Source organism: Camponotus vicinus, unplaced genomic scaffold, assembly GCF_025532165.1.
Source record: "Camponotus vicinus isolate PSW18456_S1 unplaced genomic scaffold, iyCamVici1.0 SCAF_1, whole genome shotgun sequence".
Taxonomy (NCBI): domain Eukaryota; kingdom Metazoa; phylum Arthropoda; class Insecta; order Hymenoptera; family Formicidae; genus Camponotus; species Camponotus vicinus.
The window spans coordinates 35,029,933-35,036,050 of NW_028141945.1; the positions used below are offsets into that span (position 1 = coordinate 35,029,933).

The 6,118-nt window shown below is 37.9% G+C and overlaps 1 protein-coding gene across 8 annotated transcripts in view; it reads right to left on the reverse strand.

Annotated features, from left to right (window-relative positions):
* Zir (dedicator of cytokinesis) overlaps positions 1-6,118 on the reverse strand; it is a 106,300-nt gene that overhangs the window by 13,820 nt on the left and 86,362 nt on the right. The gene's annotated exons all lie outside the window — the stretch shown is intronic.

Below are 6,118 nucleotides of genomic sequence, written 5' to 3' on the forward strand. Positions count from 1 at the left end.
TTCTTTCTTTGGTTATAGATATATCGAACATTAATAAATATAATAAATTGATTAAAACTGACATTTGATTTATTTACATCAAACTCGTTCAATTATAATATCCTTGATATATCAAGATGTAATATATTATCCCTTTAGAAAAAGATCAATTGGATCAATCGAACAAAATTACGATGTCGGGCTTATGAAGATCGCCGTCATCGTCTTTCATGCCAAGCTTGGTTCAATGGTTACACAAGATCAGAGGTGTGTAAGGAATACGAGAGAGACGTGATTGCTCGTGGTGGTTACAATGCTCGGTAGTAGAAACGAATAGAATGTAATATATACGTATAGCTACTTGACTGTGGCTGGCTGGTTGACTACCGGGACTTGCGACCTATCGTTTATTAATTAACCGGCTTAATTAATAATTCAATAACCGCTATCACCAAGCCACTCCCCGAACCCTTCGTGTTACACCGCGTCGCTATTTCCACCACTATCAACCTCCGTGCCCTCATTTAGACATGTATACGTTGCGCTGCGTACGAAGCTTGCCGAATCCGGTGAACCAGCCTCGACAAACTCACCGTGTATATTGTTTAGCTCGTATACACGCATACGAAACAACGAGGTACATATACACATACAAACAACACCTACGTGTGTACACCGAATGTTCCGGAACCCCACCCTTCGCTCTTAACGACAGGTTTCGACGATCAATGGCGTTTCCTTAGCAAAAATTATGTTCGACAACCCCTTCTAACGTATCATAATTAATTATCGAGGCTACATTCTTGACTAAAAATTCGCTTAGAATTGTACCAGGTTTTATCCTCATTTTTCATTCAACAAAATTTCCCAGTTTTTACATCGTTTTAACGAAATTGATCCAAGAATCTGGGAAAAAGAATGAAGAACACGCGACAACCCCGTATGTGCTACATGGCGACGTATATATGTATACACGTTTAAAGCGTACGTATACAATATACACAAGCGTCTGTATTCGTGCACACGCGTACGTGACTGCGTTGTACACGCGCGTGCATACACATGAGGGGCACGTTCACGTTTGGTAGGGTGCTGCGACACGTGGCCAGTGTAAAACAAACGCGGGGGTGCCGCGTTCCTTGTGTAAACGTGTAAATGTGTATAATATAACACCCCGCAGGCCGCGCAGCCAAACCACTTTGTCGTTCAAATAACATTTTAGCGGAAGCACCACCATTACTTCACCACTGTATATAGATCGAAGCAAATTTTTCAAACAAACGAAAATATAGAACCCAGAGTTTCTCTTGAGAGGTATATACTGTAGATATATAAAAAAGGACAAAATACTCTGGATATCGATAAGGTGTCAAATTGAATCGCGCTTCCGTTATCGGAAAATGCTATGAAAATCGGTAAAGATATACAAATTGCGAAAAATACTCGTTAAAGCGAAGTATGATGTAATATATATATATATATATATATATATATATATATATATATATATAATATATATAGGGATATATATAGGGATAGGGATGAGAATTATGTTACAACGAAGCCGTAAAAATAAAATGAGATTTATTTATACGTGAAATTATATATGGTGCTTGATAAAATATTATTATAGAATATTACGTAATGTGTATATAACGTGATAATTTGCCAAGTGAGCTAGTGCCACACGCGAGCGCACAGCTCCGGTTATTTAATTTCAATATTGGGCTTTTACATCGCGCGGTTTTGTAGTCCAGGGGCTTTTGGCGCGGTCGATATAAACGCGCGATTCGATTTTCTACAACGCGGGATAACATGCGTGTGGTCATTATCCGGGAAATACGGGTAATAAAAACGCAACCGGTTCCTGTTCGATTTCGATGTATTTAAACTTCGGAATAGCTAAATCCGATTGTTGCTGTGTATGTGTATGTGCGTATCTGCATCGGATTCGGTGGCCGAAAAAAGAAACTCACCGATTCGACTCGTTATTGCGATGTTCAATGTTTCGGTCAATAAATTCTCTAATTTAATGACCCACATGTATATAGTTAGAATAAGATCCTGGTTACGCGACGTGATTGTAATTGGCTCTACGCGAATGCAATTCGATACGTGTAATTTCCAATTTGTTTTATTAACTTGATTTCCAAGGGCTATTTATAGAAATCTGAAAATTTTACGAAAAAAAATTAGAATCGTGTAAAATAACAAATGCCTCCGCAGTTCGTATGGAGAAATTATTATGCTTCTCGTACATTGGAAATATATATTTTGCAATGTCGAATTGTATAAACAAATAACTTTTCAATGTTGAGAGAGGTGGAACTCGCGATGAAATCGCGTACTCTAGCTTTATATCAACAGAACGTTTGACACGTGTTATTCTCGATTTATGCTATTAACGCGTTGCCGAGAGATATCGTGTAAAGCTAGATTCACGCAAATTGAACTTGCGCAAAAAAAACAAGAAACATCTATATTTCACAAAAAAGATAACAGATAACGATTATAATCGTTTTTCACCTATTAAACTTTTGTTATATTCCTCGTTTAACTATGCAGGAAGGAAACGTGTAGCGAACTTATTCCCGTTTAGAGTCAAACTTTGCAGTTTTGAGAGTATTCAAATTTATATGCGGTAGAACAGTTATCGTAAAGGTTAGCCATTTGCATCCTGATTTGGTTGAGGTCGCCGACGAAATTTGCGTCGACGAGATTTTCAATTCGCGTCAACGAGGTTTTCAATTTGCGTGCTTCAGAACCATATATACCTCGACGTGAGTGATAAATTTTGAAGGCTGAAAAAAATTAATCCTTACATGATTTTCCTTTATTTTATTCATATGTTAAATTTTTATAAAGGCACAAATATTTGATAATTTTAATAGTCAAAATATTATATGGTCTAAATAATTACATAGTCTAAATAATAAGTTTTATTCGATATTATTGATAAATTATAAATATCCGAAAAAAGGACCCAACACAAAGAAACAAAATGGCACAGAGCATAAAGTCAGGCTCTGATATAAACGTCGCATTTTTTTTCATTTCTTTTTTAGCGTCCGCGTCAATAATACCGCGCGTACATATACGATGGGAAACGCGCGGACAGTCGTATGTGGCGGAAAAATAATTCGCGCGAGGGTAACACAAATTGATCTCTCCCGCGTGGTCCATTAGTCCGGGTTACAGGGCTTTTCAGATTAGACGGAAGTACGCTCCCTTTGCAGGGAAGCAAAGCACAAGGGTAGTGATGGCATCGATAGTCTCGCGCGGTCTCAAACAGTTTGCGATCCTTCATAAGAATAAATGTCAACATATCAATAGCCCAAAATTATTCGACTCGTCTTTAATTATAAATTTAGTTAGCAATAAAAATGATAACGTATAGATAAGATATATTATATTATAAAATGGATTAAAAAAAAAATAATAATAATATATATATATAATGGAAATAAAAATAAATATATATATATATAATGGAATTAAAAAATATATATAATATTTAATAGCAAAAATTTTTAAAATCATATTAGCAGTAATTGTACGATTCCCTTTATTTGATTTAACTAAAAATTTCAAGCAAGATTAATAGAGTCAAATATATATTTAAAAAAAAAGATAAAAACAATTATATAACATTATTAGAGATTTCAAATTTAAAAATAGTTCGAAAAATAAAATAAAAATTTAACTTTAATCCATTAATTTTCACAGCTCGTGTGACGTAATGGTCGGCGAGCCATTACTACACGGATATCGCTCCATGGAGAAGGTGGGAGAACGGATTAGGCTCGGGGGCAGAGACCTCGCACCGGGCTCGAATTTGAAGGCGTCTACCAGGCAGGAGCAACCACCGCAGCCGGGGTTGCTTGCCGTATAAACGAGCTTTTGCGAGGGTGAGGTCGGTGAGATGAGTCTCGGAGAGACGAATGGGATCTTAAGACTGGCTCGACACCATGGCACTTTCCGCCGTAGCTGGAACGATAAGGATCGGACAGTGCTGTCCCGAAAAATGGTTTTTTGAAATCACCAAGGAGAAAGTTGTCTCGACACATGACTGAAAAGAAAAATGCCAGATGCGTCCGATAACGTATTATGTAGTTAAGCCGGCTTGCGAGGTAAATCCGGATGAACATTTACGTGACGAATTCCATTACATTGCGAGTGAAGAACTAAATATGTATGTCTAAAACCACAAATCTCGGATTCTACGGATAGTCTTTTAGATTCAATTCAGGATCAGATTTCGAGAGTAATTAGAGGAAGCTGTAATAATTTCGTATTTAATTAGAAATGTATTTGACATAAAAAGAAAACGAATAATAAATAAGAAAGAATATTATAATCAAGAGAAGATTATATTATAAAAGTTTTTAATATCTCAATGAGATTATGCAATTGAGCTTACAAAGACGATTATTTGTCTACATAAGCGATCTGAATATAGCTATCTAAATTGTATAGCTTCCGCTGCTGGGATAATTGAGAAGCGTATTTCCGGGGCTTTTTCTGAGCAATCGGACGTTCGAGCAAAATCGATGGCACGATAAACAAGCCGAGACTGGCTTATGGATCGCATTAATTTTCTCTCTTTTTCCCTTTTGTTTACGATTTTCATGTCCAATTTATCAATAAAACATACAACAAAAATCGCGCTCGATGTTGAATTAAAAATTTTCGAACAAACAAGAGTAAATGCGTGGCTTGTTCAAACTATTCACGCGCCTACTATTCATCACAGTTTTAATTGGATTCCCTAAAGTTAACATATGCAGTCACTTAAACAATATATTGCATTTTTTGCGTTTTTTCCGATCTCAACGATAATGATTGAGAAGAATGATATCTTCTTACGAAGATATATATTTGTCTTATTGTGATGCCAGAAAAATGTACATGAGAAAAAATACTAGCTCTAGTTTATGGAAAGGTTAAAAATATCCGTGTCATCCAATTAAATTTACATTGATGCAAATCTATCCTACTTATACTGTATAAATAGAAACGCAAACACATGTTGAAGAAAGACAAAAGCGTCACGATCTATTTAACATAGTACGAAAGATTCGCATTATTCGCAAAGCTACCAAAAGCTATGAAATCGCGCAGCAACATTGTTGCGAAGTTATCAAAGCTATGAAATCGCATACTCGACGGGGCATGTAATTAGTATGTTAATTCATTCATCAACAACTCGTATCCCGGCAAGCATCCTGCAACGGGATGCGACGTGTATTATGCAACGGATAATTCTCGACCGTCATTCGTGGGACAGCGTGATCGTCGAATGTATGTAAACGCGTTGAAAGCACACTAGGCGCGCGAAATCCGTTCGCTTTTCGCCAAATGGCACAAGCGAATATAAATCGGCTCGCTATCGAGCCGATCCATTTGCCGACAAATCGCTGCGAGGCCAGAGTGATCGGAACGATGATCGGAACAGAATGACTGGCGCGGAGAATCGATCGCGGCGCTCCATTGATTGAAATAACGCGAACGCGTATTCGGTATCGACGTTAACCGTTCGCGGTTAGCGGTAACTGTGGCACAACTTGAAGGCTTTCGTTATTTACCGCCGGCGAATCACACCGGCGTAGCTACATCGAAATCCCACGTCGTTCGGCATTGGTATCACGTTGGCGGGTGCGTCGGCATTTTAATTAATCGATCGCGCGCAATTAATTTATCGGCGCAATCGACGGTGGTCGGTTCTCACCCACGGCCGTGCGGCCCATAATAATGAAGCGCGAGAGCATAAAGAGCAGCGTTATTTCACAGGACACGACGTCGCCGCTCCTCATCTACGCGCGCGAGGCCTCCTTATTTAAGCTAATTGATTTATTACGCAGGCCTACTAGGAGCGCCTTTCTTTAATAATCCCTCATTGGACCCGGGGAATGAGGGACGACGCCATCGCGAAACTTATGCAAGCGGCGTCTAGACGTGCCGCGCTCTAATACGGACGAGAGCGATGAATACTTTTAACAAATTAAAACTGATCGTGGTGGTCATCAGAATGCGCGGTACCTCAGGCTTCATGTATACATATATATATATATATATATATATATATATTTATTTATTTATTTATTTATTTATTTATATTTCTCTGCTATTTGATTCTTTA